Raw genomic sequence first — 15,033 nt, 5'->3', positions numbered from 1 at the left:
TGCTAACAATGAATAGTATCACACTTTTGGGATATGAAAACGAAGCAGCTTAAGCGGGGGATAAGGTGTCATTAGCTAATATTCAATTTGACATATACTAGTAGTCTTAGAAAAGAAACCCGGTATATTTTCCTATTAGTAGCAAGGAAGGAAATGTTTTATTTAACGACGCACTCAACACATTTTATTTACGGTTATATGGCGTCAGACCAAACAGATACTGAGAGAGGAAACCCCTGTCGCCACTTCATGGGCTACTCTTTTCGATTAACAGCAAGGGATCTTTTATATGCACCATCCCACAGACAGAATAATACATATCAGTCTTTGATGTACTAGTCGTAGTGCACTGGCTGGAGCGAGAAATAGCCAGCGGGGATCAATCCCTGTATAGTCGGGGATGGTGCATATAAAAGATCCCTTGCTACTGATGAAAAAAAATGTAGCAGGTTTTCTTTCTAAGACTATATGTTAAAAATACTAAATGTTTGACATCTAGTAGCCCATGATTAATAAATCAATGTGCTCTAGTGGTGTCGTTAAACAAAACAAACTTTATTCATAAGCAAAATGGTACTTACTGATAAGCTAGGCCATTTTCAAAGCAAGTTCCAGCAACTGATCCTCGACTTGCTTCAGTTCTTTACGAAGTTTGTCTCTCTTGTTTATCAAACGTTGAAAGTTCCAAGTATTGTACTTCCTCTGAGCTGAATTCCTTATACATTTAACACAGGCTATTATTAGTATTATTACTACTAGTAGTACAAATGCTACTATAACATCTTCATCTGACATTTTTTAAGTTAAGTTTATATGCAATTAAATTGTTTATACTATATCTCATAACTAGTACATCCCCAGTCAAACAATTTTAAAATGTGCAAATAGTATTACGTGTCATTTGGAAAAATCACAACCTATATACAGCAAAATTAGAAAAGGAAAGTGGGCATTTTCATTATTAAAACGTCATCAGGAAAACCCCGACATACTTTACTTCAAAGGAAGAATTGGCATTTCCCGTTTCCACTAACATTAAATATATAGACCTAATGAACTAACAAAAAAAGAAAGAAAAGTTTTAGTCACTTATGTAAATAAAAAAGAAATTCATGCCTCATCTCCAGTTGGAGTTGAATGAAAATTTAGGTTTTTCTTACTCCGATAATTCACAAGATGCAGCTCATAATTATCTATGTTATTAAAAACTATTTTAATACGATCCGTATTGATTATACACATTCTAAATTGTTTAGTATAACAAATGTGTGCGTGCGTTTGTGTGTGTGTGTGTGTGCCTGTTTATGTATTTATTTATCATATAATAGTTGGAGTATCCAATGCAATAAAAGTATGTGATATTTTACAGAATTTGTTTTCTGCAAATTAGATGTAAATTAATCCTGTCACGTCACTATATGACATGTAGCAACAGGTACTATACTCCAAGAGGCAGATGGCTTTAATCAGAACTTTTGTTAAGGAATGTTTGACAAGTCTACTTTATTAACCAAGTGGTGAAGATTCCAAATAATTTTAGCTAATTATACGGAGTCTACTAATGTACCTAATAAGCTTCCAAAAAATTTACATTACTATTTTGTGATCAATCAATGTCGAACCAAAGAATAACAATCTCATCAATAGGGCCAACTTTTGGCCACATTTAGCCAATATTTGGCCAAAACCAGTTATTTTCCATAGGAATAGTAATGGAATTATACTCAATATGAAAAGCAGTAACATGTCTCGAATAAATCAAATTTATGAAGCCAAATACAGACGAAATGGCATTTTATGGTTTTCAAAATTTAGTTTTAACCAAAATAATGTGCAAAGAGTACACAGAAAGCCCCAGATATGAACTACATCGTCATCACAATGCACTGCCAAAATGCTTACCGCCACTGTTCTGTTCAGTGGTATGAGATAACACATTTGGTATCTGACTGCTGATAAACCAGTGGTAGAAAAACTGCATTAACTAAAACCAACTCTAGCCATGATCTGTGTCTGTGTGTTGAAAGTGGTCTATGAATGAAAGGAAACATGATTTTTTCTTAAGCGTGTGAGGAACATTGCATGACGACGACTTATATATTGGCTACATACATATAAGAATGTCTTTGCTTTGGGGATTTCCATTCTATATTCCAGCATCTGTCAGCAGTTGGCTACCTCTTAGCCAGTTCAGAAACAGCCCTTAATGCCTTTCTGTTAGTCACATTTCTGCTGCTATGTGCAGGGTTTTATACCTCACTAATTTGTGCACAACAGCTTTTTGTTTGAGATCTTTTTAGTTCAGTATTGTTAATAATAGCTGGTAAAGAGTTGTATAAATTCAGAAATGCATTTCAAGTTATTTTAATCTAATTACAGCTTAACATTCCATTGATTTTGAGGTAAAATGTTTTGTTGTTGGCATGTTTGTACTTAATTGTGGCTTGCCTATTTTTGACATATCCTTTATTGCCACAGCTTTGGTGCAGTTTAAAGCCCTGTGTGTGTGTCGAGAATATGGAATTGCTCTTGCTACTGGAAGACACAAAATTAATGATAGCTATGTATGTGGTTTAACCCCTGAATTCTGTCCAAACATCATTGTCACCAGAGTGGATGAAATATTTGGAATATTTAGCATCCATGATGACCTATGGAAGTTTCTGTAATGACAGCAGTGCTGGCAAGTACGTCATTAATACACAGCTTTGGAGGAACTAACTTGATATGAATAGTATCTACGTCCTTTCATTAATAGGACTGTAGGAACAAAATATGTGGAAATTGTTTAGTTTTATACTTGGTGAAATTAATGACATTTTCTTAACTTCAAACGACTACAGTTATATACACACTGTGACTGTGAGCTTGTACTATCTGAGATATGTTAATCTAAATGTCACCCATGTTCGCATTGGTCAACTCCTGTGGCCAAAACCACGGTAAACTGGAAAGTTAAATACACATTTTCTGTTAGTTAGGATTTGGACAAAGAAACAAAACAATAACAACCCCCCCCAAAAAACACAAAAAAACAACAACAACAACAACAAACAAACCAACAACAAAAACAAACCAACAACAAAAACAGTCATTATAGGTTAAAGGCATAAAACCAAATATTACATTCACAATGGTTGACGCAGTATGTCCAAAACAATTCAGATTGTTTATTATTATTTATTAATACTTGTAATTCGGTACCTATTGTAGCACAAAAACAGTTATTTTTTTCCTCAAGATCAATGTCTTCTCTATAAAACAGCTGTATTGGGATATGTAGAACGCAATGGGGAACCTGAGTATATAGTGTCACACGCAGAGGCTGATGCTCACCAGATGTAATCATCTCAAAACCACCACCAGGACATAATAATTTATTATTATAGTCCGTCTTCTATGTTAATCCTGCCAGTATGTGGATGGACTTCGGATATTTGCGATATCATTACAATAGAAAACTATTGTTTCCGATGCAATGCCAGATTTTAATGATATGACAGAATGTGCCTACATGACACTTTCTTCATTCTTCAAAAGAAAAAGGTGAATGACTCGGCAGTCTTGGAGAGAACACCATTTGTGTTGGTGGCAAGCTTAAGACTGTTGTAGAAAGAAGATACGAGTTCACGTCTTGCTTTTGTGAACGAGACCAGGTTAAAATATCTTCCTACAGAAATACAAACCCACTTACCCAATCAGGCAAATTTCCGACATGCAACTTAGTGTAAATTTTAACAAGTGCAATTATGTGCACATCTACGTGGTCTAACTCAGGACGTTCAAATTACATATCATGGTTAGAAAGAGACTAATAGAGTTTTTCTACCGCTAGGGTTTACTGACAACCAGATATATGTTTTTGATATGAAACCTGAAACTGTTGCAGATAGAGATGATGATGATGATGATGATGATAACAGTACTGATGTTGATTCAAACACTGAAGATGATACTAATGATACTGATACTGACAGTTCTGATAATGTATAACTAAAAACTGTTGTTTTAACATGTTTTACTTTAAAATATAGGATTTTGTTACTGTAGATATAAGTTATTTTGAATAATCTATGCACAGTATGTTGGTTAAAATTTAACAGTGATAGTTAAAAAAAAAGTCAGATTGTAATTTGTATTTGTATTTCGTTTTATAAATGATATTGTTTTGTGAGTTTTTACATATTATTCATATCGAGTACAAAAATTGACCACATTGATGAGATTGTTATTCTTTGGCGAGATCTAGACCACAAAATAGTACTACAAAATATTTAGAGGCTTATTAGATACAATATGGTAACACCAGACTAATCATATAACAAATCTCTTATTTTGGCCCATCCCATCCCATTCACCTATGGATCAGATTATGCGTAATGGTACTTACTGGTAAGCTAGACTGTTTGAGCAAGTTCTAGCAACTCATCGTCCGTTTGTTTTAACTGTTCACGAAGTTTCTCCCTCTTGCTTTTCAAATGTTGAAAGTTCCAATCCCTACACTTCTTAAGAACAGCATTCTTCATCCAAATAATTAAACCGAATATTACTGCTATAACTAGAAATGTTGCTAATACAGCTGTTATTGTTGCATCTTTATCAGCCATGGTGTTAAATAAGACTATGTATACATGCAATTAAATTGTTTACACGATCTTCATTGAAGTCCAAAGTACATGACATCAGCCGATCTGCGGCTTGTTGTCGAACATATATTTAACAATAATTCCTCACTTTATAAATTGTGAAACAAAAATATTGTTTCTAAATAAAGACGGACTTTTCACAAATATTAGGCTACACACACATATATAAATATGTATATCTTTACCAACACGTTTCTTAAATGACGTTTTACTTATGATATGTTTCATTATATATATATCCCACGATTCGTGTATTGATCAGTACTATATATATATATATATATATATATAGCGAATCGTGGGGATTTCCATTACTGTCATTATGTAGCCGTTTCAATAAACCAACAAGCGTTTCTCATTTCGGGGAAATCCGTCCGCCATTTATACCGTATTTCCTCTAATTGTCGCCGTGGCCTCATAAAAGGGTATATCATTGTCTTATAATAAACGCACCGGCCTCGGTGGTGTCGTTGTTAATCCATTGGAATTAAGGGTGGTAGGTACAAGGTTCGCAGCCCGGTACCGGCTCCCACACAGAGCGAGTTTTAACGATTCAGTGGGTAGGTGTAAGACCACTAGGGCCTACTCCCTTTTCTCTCTCACTAACAACTAATCCACTGTCCTGAACAGACAGCCTATATAGCTGAGGTGTGTGCCCAGGACAGCGTGTTTGAACCTTAATTGGATATAAGCACGAAAATAAGTTGAAATAAAACGCAAAATACCCCCCCCCCCCCCCTCCCCGTCCAACACACACACTTATATATGTTAATGTTATAGAAAGTTTACCAGTATCAGGGGCAGATACTAAACAATATTTAGGGTTCAATGTTAGGATATTCATATAAGTGTCCCCTGAGAAGAGTTTTAAAAATTGTCTTAATTTTTCCTGATCAGAATGACCAAATTAAAAAAAAAAAAAATTCTCGATGTGCCAAGGACGCTTCTACAAATGTTTATTGGAATTGGTAAAGTAGTTGTAAAGAATAAGTTGAAGAAATAACCGTTAAATGCATTTCTCTATGTGACTGTAGCAAACTGCACCTCCTCTCAGGGACAAACGGAGGACCTAACATTAATGACATTAACAAATTATTGACCTATATGAAGACTATTTCTGGAAGTAGAGATTTTAAAAAATTGGTCCCTGAAGTGGAGGCGGCAGGGGTTGGGGGAGAGTGGGATCAGAATTACAAAATTCATAAATTTGTTTTTTTGTATGCTAATGAAGCTTCCCATGAAATGTTTCGGTTTGGTTGGAATTGCTGAAGTAGTTTTAAAAGAAGTAAAAAATATGAAAGGTTTATGAACGACGGACGACAGATGAAAACAGATCGCAATAGGTCATTTGAGTCTACATTAACCGCTTAGGATCCAAATAAAACTTTATGCATGTACTCCATTGATCTACATAATTTAAAAATTTATTAATTAAAAATACGTGGATATGAATCAGCAAAACAAAATGTGTGTCGGCCCTTTTTCCTAGGTATGGCAGTGTTTCCGGGAATACACATTTTATAAAGGTATATTGCAGAAGAAAAAAAATTAATTAATTAAAAACGATAACTTTAAATAAGAAATAACTAATAGGCCTACACACAAAGTGCCCACCATATTCTCTGTTCTGCTGCTTATGAAAGGAAATAGTCAAATAGTTGGGAAGGAAGTTTGGATGAAACTAGTCTGAGACTAGATGATACACACATGTAACCTTGACCACAACTAATTTAGCATCAAACATTTTCACAATACCATTTATTACTATTGTGTTAACTGATGCCCAGTGAAAATAGTACGGCCAATTAAAAATACTACAGACACAGTCAAATTTCAGCCTATGGGTTATGATATTTAAACACATCCATTGTTTTGTGTTTTGCCATAAACTATTTTACTATATACGGTAACAGAGACCTATTCAGAATACACAATGATTATAACAAAAGATGAAAACCAGAACAAACACATAATATTGCAAATATGAACAAGGGAAGGAAGGAAGGAAATATTTTATTTAACGACACACTCAACATATTTAATTTACGGTTATATGGCGTCAGACATATGGTTAAGGACAACACAGATATTGAGAGAGAAAACCCGCTGTCGCCACTTCATGGGCTACTCTTTTCGATTAGCAGCAAGGGATCTTTTATATGCACTATCCCACAGACAGGATAATACATACCACGGCCTTTATTACACCAGTTGTGGAGCACTGGCTGGAACGAGAAATAGCCCAATGGGTCCACCGACGAGGATCGATCCTAGACCGACCGCGCATCAAGCGAACGCTTTACCACTGGACTACGTCCCGATAGGAACAAGGGAGCCACCAACAAACATATTTACTGGTCATGAATGCACACAAACTGTTAAATAATTATACGTAAAATGTTTTATCAGCCACGTCACTTCAGGCATAGCAGTTATTAAATGAGTAGCACACATTTTTTGAAATAAGATTTTAAAGCCTGAATAGAATGTATGTGTCATCTGGAAACAAAACAAAACTATATACAACACTAGATAGGGAAAGTTTATTTTTCCATTGACGTGTAAGATGTATATATGTCAGGACTAAGAAAACAAATACGGTTATTTACATCTGGAAAAACCTGAAATTCATTACTAGAAAGGGAAAATGGGCATTCCCAGTTTCTATGCACTGACGTATGCATGGAACTGACAAAAAAGGTTTATTCACTTAGATGTACCTGAAGAAAAGAAAAGGCATGAATGCCCGTTCGATATATACAACATACACATGTAGAAAAGAAACAAAATGGCCATTTCCACTGACAGAGATCTATATAAGCATGTATATCAACCAAGAAGGAAAAAACAAAGGCTTATTCACTTGGGTAAAGAAAACGAATGTTTAACGACACAGCACATTTTAAAACAATGGCAAATTTGAATCTAACGTGGTTATTACTAAACATGTAGATAAAAAGAAAAGAAAACTTCTACCCACACATACGCTACTCCTACCGTTTCGTGGCTTAGCAGCAATGACACTCCAGGAGGATTTCCTGCCCCCCTCCTGCATCTCTCTCCCTCACCCTCACATTCCTCCCCCCCCCCCCCTCTCTCTCTCTCTCTCTCTCTCTCTCTCTCTCTCTCTCTCTCTCTCTCTCTCTCTCTCTCTCTCTCTCTCTCTCTTGGGGGTCAACCTAGGCAAATGGAATACGCATTACCACAAACCGGCCGTCTGGATCTAGTTCAGTGGGTAGAGCGTTCACCTAAGGTTGTTTGATCACATGATCGAATCTCCCCAGTGGACCATTCTCTGAAATGAGTTTTCCCCTCCCCATACCAGAGCACCACGACTAGTATATCAAAAGCCGTGGTATGTGCTGTTGTCCGTGAGAAAGTGCATATAAAAGATTCCTTGTTGCTAATGGGAAAATGTAGTGAGTTTCTTCCAAGACTATATTATATCAGAATTACCAGTATTTGATGTACAATCAAAAGAACTGAAATATATATTTTCTTGTTATTTATTCATATGAAATAAGAATTTATGAAGAATCTCTCGTATTGGAATGTTATTAAGCATTGTGATGAAATCTTTTTCACGCATTTTTTATTTCAGAATATCAGTGAAGTGTTAGTATCGCTTTAATTGTAAGTTTTCTTTCTTGTTCTCGATCTACACAACTCTGGGATTACTTTAAACTTGCACGATTGTGAAGATGTACAATCTGGATGATGTGAACAATTTATGTGGATCTCTTCATGTCCATCACTAAGATGAAATATACCGTCGGGACGTGGTAATAATTAAATCTGCTTCGACAATATTGGCAGCTGTACCATACCATCCTGAAAATAGAAGAAAATTTTCATAAAATAATGTAACATAGTTTATGTCTATTTCATTGGTTTATCTGTTGTTTTTCAACATCACCGTATCGGCATGGCTGAATTACTTAATACATTTCTTGTAGGAACTTTCATATGTGCTCTTTCATTGTCCTGAAGTTCAGTGAAATGCCAATACGTTTCTAGAAGCCGTAAAATTTCAATACGGAGGAATACCAAGCAGTCGTACAATCTACATTCAAGGCGCCGTACACCTTCGAAAACGTTAATATCTTTGCGATTTTGACTTTGATTGAAAATAAAATTAAAAAGTTTGTTTTGTTTAACAGCAATTCTGACGTATAGTCTTAGAGTGGAAACCCGCTACATGTTTTCATTAGTAGCAAGGAACCTTTTATATGCACTATCCCACTGACAATATAGCATATACCACGGTCCTTGGTATACCAGTAGGAGAAATAGCCCAAAAGGCCCACCGACGGGGATCGATCATAGACCGACCACGCATCAGGCGAGCACTTTAACACTGGGCTCCGTCCCGCCCATTGATTGAAAATAAATCCAAGTTTAATGTAAATACGTTAATAGATGAAAATAATGGAAAAGAAATGACGCAACAGGTATGAACCTAACTCGTTAGACACTGGTTTAACTGGATATGCAGCTGACCGATTCAATGTTTTGCCGGTAGGCTACTAGATGGAATGTTATAAAGAGTGATATTAAAAAGAATTGCCAATGAATCAGTATACTTTTAGGTTTAGTTGATGGCGAAAAATGTTATAAATGAATGTGTAAATTCTGGTTCATGTATAATTATATAAAATGTAATAATTTTGAGAAATCTTACCTATCAAATAACCTCCTTCCACATTATTGTGTATCGATTCGCTACCAATGCCCGGTGTCTCTCCCATACAGTGGGACTGTTTGAGCAAGTTCTAGTAACTGGTCCTCAGTTTGCTTCAGTTCATCACGAAGTTTGTCTCTCTTGGTTTTCAAACGTTGAAAGTTCCAAGCGTTTTATTTCTTACAACCTCGAATCATTATACGTACCACGCATAAAACAAAACCGGCTACCACTACTAGTATGCCTACACCACCTTCCACAGACATTGTTTTAGTTACGATAAGTCTATATGCAGTTAAAATTGTTTACACAGTCTCATAGTATAAAGACTTCACTATGTCCAGTATGCATGTCATCGACCAATCAGCGACTTGTCGTCAAAACAATAATCCATGTTTATAAATTATGAAACATAAATGTTGTTTAAACGTTAAGACCGACTTTAAAAAAAAATACACCTGTATAACTTTGTCCATACTTTTCTTAAATGAAATATTTCTTCGGATGTCTATTTCTGTATGCAATTTCTAAATACTCGAATCGTGGGGATTTCCAGTTTTGTGACCCTTTCAATATGCCTTCGTCTTATTACAATTTCGGGAAAATCCGTCAGACAATTTTTTTTTACAGTATTTCCTATAGTAACTAAGGGATAGGAAACCAGACAAGTTTGTTCAACATAATACATAATGTAATAGCACTGGTTCTGAGAGAAAAAACAACAACAAATTCTTGGGAGGGGGTTCTGATTCATCATAATGGACCCGCCCATGTAGGCCTAATTTACCATTCCTTATTATACGGTTAGAATTTAACACAGAAGAATGGTTACTGTCACAATTGTTTTATTTTTCTTACACAATGAATATAACAAAAGATGAAAACCGGAACAAACACATAATATTGCAAATATGAACAAGTGAGCCAACAAAAATAATTATTGGTCATGAATGCATACAAAACATCAATACATAACTATTAAATAATCATACGTAAAATATTTTATCAGCCACTTCAGGCATAGCAGTTATTAAAACAATTGCACACTGTTTGCAATGCAGCCAATATAAAAATCAAAGCTTCACTGGTACATATGCCACCATTTAAAAAAATTAATTTGTTTAAATACAATGAAAATATTTTAATGATCCATGGATGCAAGTGCCTCTGACATTGACCTAACTAAGGGACGAAGAGAGATGAGATTGTCAGGCATATGATGAAGATGATGAAAAACACAACAAAAACATTGACCTCTTTTAAATGCTGGAGGTGTGTGTGTGTGTGGGTGTATGTATCTATCTATATATGTGTGTGTGTGTGTGTCTAAACATTGTGTTTATGTGTGCGGGCATTTTTAAAATTAATTATTATTTATTTTAACTTATTGTTTTTTTATGTGTGTAATGTTTTTAAAGCGATAGGATAGGATAAGAAATGAAAAGATTAAGAGAAAAGCTAAAAAAATTAATAAATGTTACGAGGTAGAAAAATTAAATAAACAGATGGGACCTGGTTCTCATAAAACTTTTACAGCTTAAAACTTTAATGTCAACATGCCAACAATATACAAATTGAATACATGCAACATTGTTAAACATTTACGTCCAGATTCTAATAGTTTTAAAAGACTGGGCCCAGAAAATGATACACCCATAGGTTAAACAATTTTAGTTTTTCATGATTAATGTACAAATTTATTCATTTTCTGGTAACAATGATGTTAATTTTGAAAATTAAAATTATTTTGATAAACATTTCCAGTTAGAACACATAAATGACTACAAGAATTCTTCAGCAGTATGTCAATATTCATCTACAACATAAAATATTTATACACTAACCAAACAATTAATGTATGAAATTGGCATTGATTGAAAAATGTAGCTATTTACATAATGGAAGATGGCAAGAGAATATTGTAAACAACGACAATTTTATCACATGATTGCGAATATGCAAATTCAAACTGTCAAAAATCTACAAAACAGTGATGAAAATGATATGGTCTAAATGGAAAAAAACCCTAACTAATGAACAATTTCTTTTTTGTTCATGCATATTAACCACCGGAAAGAAGATTGCACTTTCACAAGATATATTTGTGTATTTTAGTTATGATTATTATTATCTCAGACAACATGGCTATACAAGACATTTATTATAATCATGCACTACACATGATCAAAAACAATAAATTAAATTAAATAATAAAAAAACAAAAACAAACTCAAAACATTCCATTCACGTCAACATTTATCAATTCATTGTTCTTTGTTACTGTATGTCTTGTTTTCAAATTAAATACTGTGAAAAGTATTTATTGTTTACAACAATACAATACATGTGTCAAACCTGATCTGGCAACTGAACAGTACAGTATTTTTTTACAAAACTTGTTAAGTCTGAGATGTCAATTTGAGACAAAATATATTTCAAACACTTATAACTTCATGTACACCACCGATTTATATAAATCATATAATGGGATTTAATCTACTCTGGGATTATGTTAAAACAAGAAGTTTCATCTTCCTCAGTTTTGGACATAACATGTTTTGTAATTTACAAAACACTGTTTAAACATTTATTTTCATTTACTGATTTCCATGTGTACATTTTCAGAATCTACAAATGTCCCAGCCTTAGTGATAACTGATCCAAAGATATATAAAAAAAAAAAGTCAAAGAGCTTAAAAAAAAAAAATAAAAAAAAAAAAATAAAAATAAAAATAACCTATAAAAATTAATAATAAATACAACCACCAATCTTATTTCGCCAAAGAAAAAATGACAACAAAAACAACAAAAACAAACAAACAAACAAACCCAACCAAACTGTCAAAGGAGTTCTTTTCCATTAAAACTGTCATATCAAAGTTTGATCTAAAGCATGTAATAGTTAATTCAGGTATCAAAAACATCATTGAACAGTATCCAAACACTATATACATTATATTTTTATACATTATATTATACAGGATTAAAAAATCACATTAAAAAAAAAAAAAATCATTGAATTCAAAGTTTAACACATGTAATATTACATCCGGGAAAAAAACATTGTATTCTAAATGTGCTGTAAATTTGCTACATGATATATTATATAGGTGCTTTCTCTAGAAACTGTTCTAAACCCATTAATAGTTTTTTTTACCATGGTATATTTAATAAACATCAACATACTCGGCATTAAGCAAGACTAGCAACATGGAATTTATTATATAATTTGGGTCCTGATAAATAATTGACGAATCCTACACACTCATGCAATCTTGCAATTTTAGAATGCAATAAATTACAAATGCCAATTTAAGGCCCCCAAATGTTAGAATATATGTAAAATCAAGACTGATCTGTGCTATGTAGTAACCTAGATTTTAATTTTAAAAACCTCCACATAATATCAGTGTTTTTAAAGTCATGATTTAAGTAAACCTAATCATATAAGCACCCGGTAATGATTCACTTTCTAAACTGTAATGCCCATTCCTGGATTACTGTTATTTTACCCGTTTTCATTTGGCTTTTCTACAAGAATCATGTATTCAAATAAAAAATATGAAATACCAAAATAAAATAATAAAAAACATGTTTCACAATAATTTTACAGACAGTTTTGTTTTGTTTTATTTATGTATGTTTTAAAAGAGAAACACTATTCTTAAGTTTTAGAAATAAAGGACATATCTATTAAGGCAATATACCGGCCTCGGTGGCGTCGTGGCAGGCCATCGGTCTACAGGCTGGTAGGTACTGGGTTCGGATCCCAGTCGAGGCATGGGATTTTTAATCCAGATACCGACTCCAAACCCTGAGTGAGTGCTCCGCAAGGCTCATTGGGTAGGTGTAAACCACTTGCACCGACCAGTGATCCATAACTGGTTCAACAAAGGCCATGGTTTGTGCTATCCTGCCTGTGGGAAGCGCAAATAAAAGATCCCTTGCTGCCAATCGGAAGAGTAGCCCATGTAATGGCGACAGCGGGTTTCCTCTCAAAATCTGTGTGGTCCTTAACCATATGTCTGACGCCATATAACCGTAAATAAAATGTGTTGAGTGCGTCGTTAAATAAAACATTTCTTTCTTTCTTTCTATTAAGGCAATAAGAAATAAAGTTATTATAATGTTTTGATTATAAACAAGTGGCCTATAAACATCCACTATTTAATTTTAAATTTTGTCAGTAGTAAATAATTTATTCATTTGTAAAGACCACCTTAGAATACCTGTGTGTCAAGTTTAAGAATTAATGTTAAATATCTTTTCAAAATGTTAAAATTTAATACCAATTCACAAATTAAAAATTTCCAAAATATCTCTCTATTAGTTTGTGAAGACTGCTGTAAGTGAATCCTAGTACCAAGTTTCAGGACTATTAATCAGAACTTTAGAAGAAGAGAGACTTTCAAATTTTAAAAAGTGAATGCAAGGATGAATACCAGATAAATTGGTATTAGAAAAGCTTCGATAATGAGCTGAGCTAAAAACATAAAACAAAAGTATATTTTATACAATGTTTAAAAATTGAAATTTAAATGGATGCAAAACATACACCTAAAAGTCAAACTGGATAAAATAACTTATACTTAATAAACAATAATACAAAGCTATTTTAACATATAGTGGCAATCGTGAGGATATTTGTAATATTGAAACATTTTTGATAACTGTCACACAAACTGTGACATGCTATTTCTCAAATTATGTTGGCTATAGTCACCAATCTAAGTCACAGAAATGCACAGTTTGTCATATTTAAAGACTTACAGTAACCCATTTCCAAATTGTTTAGCTATACACAAGGTGTGAAAAAAAAAGGGGGGGGGGGTGGTGGGGGGGTGGGGGGGGGGGGGGGGGGGGGGGGGGGGGGGGGAGGGAAAGGACTTGAATGACAAAGCCATAATGGTTTCTCAAACTATATAACTGAGCAGAATTATTTTTTTCTTCTTGTTGAAAAAGTGGTTATGGAACATTAGTCCAACACCAGACTCCTTTAAACTTTTACATTACTACAGTAGTTTAAAACTATTTCAAATAATACAGTTCCTTTCTATTTCAGTTTGACACCCAATAGCTGATGTGTGTTTTGTTTTCTGGGGTGTCATTAAACATTCATTCATTCATTCATTCATGCTCTGATATTACACTTATGAACACAGAGTTTAACGACTATCATTTGCTAAAATGTTACACCATGTATTAAAGCTGATAGTGAAAACATGAGTTTATTAAAACTCTAGATGTGTTTGAGTTTTGCATTAATAAACAACTATACTGGAAGGGGAAAAGAAATTGCAGTTTTAAAATACAAACTATTTCCTATTGTTTAAATAAGAAAAATGTGACAAATTTGAAAGTAAAGCAAGTCACTAAGAATAAAAAATAACATGCATACAAAAATTTTAAACAAAATTTTAACTCCAACAATAAACTACAAGACTAATTTGTCTTAAAAACTGTAATACAAATTTCTTGCAAAAATACCTCAACACTTAAAATGTGCAAAAAATATTATAAAAACTCCCAAATATACATGTACATGTAACCAGGGTACATTAAAATTTTTTAATAACAACTTGAAGGTTTATAAAAACTTTGATATATATACATTCACAATTTTTTGCATCATATACAGTTAACACTGTATGAAGCTAATGACAATAGGTTCAAACTAAATCTCTAATGAAAATAACACCCAATAAT

General features: G+C 33.6%; 1 protein-coding gene across 1 annotated transcript in view; it reads right to left on the bottom strand.

Annotated features, from left to right (window-relative positions):
• The window catches only part of LOC121370670 (GDP-L-fucose synthase-like), a 45,989-nt gene extending 45,311 nt beyond the window's left edge, over nucleotides 1-678 (bottom strand). The window contains exon 1 of the mRNA XM_041496060.1: nucleotides 582-678. The gene's annotated coding sequence lies outside the window, so the exon portion shown is untranslated. The remainder of the gene's footprint in view (nucleotides 1-581) is intronic.
• Between the last annotated feature and the right edge of the window lie 14,355 nt (nucleotides 679-15,033).

Source organism: Gigantopelta aegis, chromosome 4 (genome assembly GCF_016097555.1).
Source record: "Gigantopelta aegis isolate Gae_Host chromosome 4, Gae_host_genome, whole genome shotgun sequence".
NCBI classification, from domain to species: domain Eukaryota; kingdom Metazoa; phylum Mollusca; class Gastropoda; order Neomphalida; family Peltospiridae; genus Gigantopelta; species Gigantopelta aegis.
This window is presented reverse-complemented; position numbering and strand designations above follow the sequence as displayed.